Raw genomic sequence first — 4,042 nt, 5'->3', positions numbered from 1 at the left:
ATCCAGGGTGTTCGGTAAATCCAATGATGGCAAGTCAGACCCAAAGAGAAGCAGTGTCCTGTACTGCCTGGACCTCAATGTGGCTTTCACAAGGTCACCCTATTTTTATTAAGTAGTGATGTTCATTATTTGCTTAAGCCACTACCCAGCTGTCAGTTTGTTGTACTGTGGTGGCTTGCATGTTGCTGTGATGCTGGAAGCCGTGCCTCCAGTTTTCAAATACCAGCAGGGGTCACCCATGGTAGACAGGTTTCAGTACAGCTTCCAGACTAAGACAGACTGAGAAGAAAGGCACAATGATCTACTGATGATAATTAGCCAATAAAAACCCTATGGATCACATCAGAATATTGCCTGATATCGTGCTAAAAGATGAATCCCCTAGGTTTGAAGGTAACAATGGACACAAACATGCTGGCGATTAGGAAGGTGATGCAGAAGAAGGCAACGTTTTTTTCTGTTGTACATGTGGTCACCATAATGCTAAGATGACTTGATGGCAGCTACCACCACCATTTGCTTGAACAAAGGGAGAGTCGTGTGTTCAGCTTGTGGCATCAACCAGGACTATCTTTCCCCACTCTAACTGGGAATAATCTTTGCACATTTAAATTGTTTTTATTGTTAATATTTAGTAAATATATGTGGACAGTGGAAAAAATAATGAAATTAGTAAATGGGAATTAAGTGGAAGACATAGTGGAAAAATGAAGATGACACAAATCTTGTTTTTTACAACTGAAAAGTACTTAAACTAACAAAGGCGAGGTTGTCTTGGACTTTCAGAGTATCATGGAACTTAGCGTGTCTAACTTGAGAACAGTTTTAAAGCGATGATTCAGTTTTTTGAGACCGCTCATTACGTGGACTCTTATTTATTATCAGAGCCATAACATTTCATTTTCTTAAAGGAATTGTACTCTCTATCATATTGAAGACTGCATTCAGAGAGGAGAGGCAATAAATTAATAACTGACGCAATCATATCCAGACTATGCAGCTCACATTAAAATTTTGCCAGCTGTCCCAAACAAGTCCTTTATGGCTGAGTTTGTTGTTTTTTCCTGTTGATCCAGGATCCAATTGAGTTTCAATCATTTGCATTTCCTTTAGGAAACCCTGGTGGCGTAGTCATTAAGTGCCATGACCGCTAACCAAAGGGTCGGCAGTTAGAATTCCCCAGGCGCTCCTTGGAATCTCTATGGGGCAGTTCTACTCTGTCCCATAGGGTTGCTATGAGTCGGAATCGACTCGATGGCACTGGGTTTGGTTTTGGTTTTGTCAATGTCTCTTCAGTCTCATTTAATCTAGAACAGTTCCTCTTTTTTTTTTTTTTTGTCTTTAAGGACAATGACATTTTTGATGAGTTTCGACATCTTTTCATATCATGGCCCACATTCTAGGTTATCTGATTGTTTCCACGTGATGTGATTCATTAAAAATATTTCTGGTAACAATACCACATAGCAGATAGTGTGTCTTTCTCTTTGAAACATATCAGGGCTCTCATGATGTCAGTTTGTCCCATTGTTGGAGATGCTAAGTGTGATCACTTAGTTCAGATGTTGTCTGCCAGGTCAACTCTCCACTGTAAAAATAGCTTTCCGCATTTTTAATAAAATAATCTGTGGGGTAGCACTTGGAGACCATGTGAACACCATCTTCCCTTTTCTCCCTTCCTTTCTTTCTTCTTTTTGGGAGAATCAGTAATTGGCATAATAGTTATGTACTCTGCTGCTAACTGAAAGGTTGGCAGCTGGAACCCACCCAGTGGCTCCACAGAAGAGAAACCTGGCAATCTGCTCCTATAAAGACTACAGCCTGGAAAACCCTATGAAGCAGTTCTACTCTGTCACATGAGGTTGCCATGAGTCAGAACGAACTTCACACACTCAGCAACAACAATGAATTCGTGATGTGTGTGTCTGTGTGTTTTAAAGTCAACAACTATAATCTGCTTTCATCATTACTCTCCTTAATATTCAAATTACACCCTCTCCTCACTTATCGACAGGGTTAGGTTCCAAAGACTCCCAGGCTGTTATGTGAAATCTGTGTTATGGGAAAATGTCTTTTTTTTTGCAGTAACATTCCTCTTTAACAGCCTGGCGGGACTTCCTTTGGCAGAGGGGTAGGGTGCTGGGGCCCCAGTGACACAGGCCCCTTTACCCACTCCAGTGACTACAGTCAGGGGCTGGACAGCACCCAGTGGGGGACTAAACAAGCCAATTCATTTCCCATCGCTGAGCAGTTGGGGGAGGCAGCAATGTGGACCTTAATCACCATTAAGCCTCCCTCCAATGACCTCCTCTGCTTCTCAGACCAACGCCGCAGCCTCCTTTGCAGCTGCCACCACAGGCGCCGTTCACAGGGCTGCTCCCTGCCCACGGGGCTGCTCCCTGCCCACGGGGCTGCTCCCTGCCCACGGGGCTGCTCCCTGCCCACGGGCCTGCTCCCTGCCCACGGGCCTGCTCCCTGCCCACGGGGCTGTTCCCTGCCCACGGGGCTGCTCCCTGCTCCCTGCCCACGGGGCTGCTCCCTGCCCACGGGGCTGCTCCCTGCCCACGGGGCTGCTCCCTGACCACGGGCCTGCTCCCTGCCCACGGGGCTGTTCCCTGCCCACGGGGCTGCTCCCTGCTCCCTGCCCACAGGGCTGCTCCCTGCCCACGGGCCTGCTCCCTGCCCACAGGGCTGCTCCCTGCCCACGGGGCTGCTCCCTGCTCCCTGCCCACAGGGCTGCTCCCTGCCCACGGGGCTGCTCCCTGCCCATTGCACTGCCAGCTTTAGAGCCTTAGTCAGGCTCTGGCCAGGTCCGCCTTCTTGGAGCTACAGTGGATTTGGCTGTTCTCAGTCCACTAGGCTGTTCTAGGATGCGCTTGGCCCTGGTGCCATGGGCCACTCGCTCCTTCCCTTGACCACTCGGGTCTCTTCTGTGGACTTGGTGCTCCTTGGGCAACCAGATGTTAGCAGCTATTGGGCAAAATAGGTAGTAGAACTTTTTTACTATTGTAAACGCAAAATGTCAGATAAGAGATAGTCGACAAGTGAGGAGAAGGTATATTCTGAATTTAGCAGTTGAAGACCCTTTAAACTAGTGCCTGAGTTGTTTTTTTTTTTAATCAATAAAGGCATACCTCCATGAGCCTCAGTTTTACCCATCAGTAAAGTGGAGATACTCCTCTTGCATGGGTGTGGAGGATTAGAGTTTATATTTTTAAGGCCCGTAGTACATATCTGGCACAGAGAAAAAGTGCGATAGTTCTTCTTTATGGTGGTAAGATCAGATCTCCTTCACGGTATGGACTAAATCGTGTCCCCCCAAAATGTGAGCAACTAGACTAGGCCATAGTTCCTAGTTTCCCTGTGTTGTATGATTATCCACCATTTTGTCATTTGATGTGATTTTCCCGGGTGTTGTAAATCCTACCTCTATGATCATAAAGAGGTAGGATTAGAGGCAGTTATGTTAATGAGGCAGGACTCAGTCTACAGGATTAGGTTGTATCTTGAGTCAATGTCTTTTGAGATATAAAAGACAGAAGGAGCAGAGAGACAGGGAGATCTCATCACCTCCAAGCAAGAAGAGCCAGGAATGGGCTTTTTGGACCCAGAGTTCCTGCACTGAAAAACTCCTAGACCAGGGGAACATGTAATGACAAGGACCTTCCCCCAGAGCCAACAGAGGAAGGAAGCCTTCTGCTGGAGCTGGCACCCTGAATTCAGATTTCTAGCCTCCTAAACTTTGAGAGAATAAATTTCTTTTTGTTAAAGACATCCACTTGTGGTGTTTCTGGTACAGCAGCACTAGATAACTAAGATAGTGTGTATGGGTGCTTTTCTTTCTCTGATTTATTCATTGCATATTTATTAACCACCTCCTCGATGCCAGACATCTAGCAGCAAGATATGGGAGAGACACTAGGGAACGAAACACAACCCCTATATCCAGAGTCTTTGGCCTAATCACAAAAAGTAAATATATAAGTGCTGTTCAGAGGGGGAAAAGCAGACCCCCTGTCTTTGGGGGGGTCTCCAAAAATAG

Source organism: Loxodonta africana, chromosome 24 (genome assembly GCF_030014295.1).
Source record: "Loxodonta africana isolate mLoxAfr1 chromosome 24, mLoxAfr1.hap2, whole genome shotgun sequence".
NCBI lineage: Eukaryota > Metazoa > Chordata > Mammalia > Proboscidea > Elephantidae > Loxodonta > Loxodonta africana.
This window is presented reverse-complemented; position numbering follows the sequence as displayed.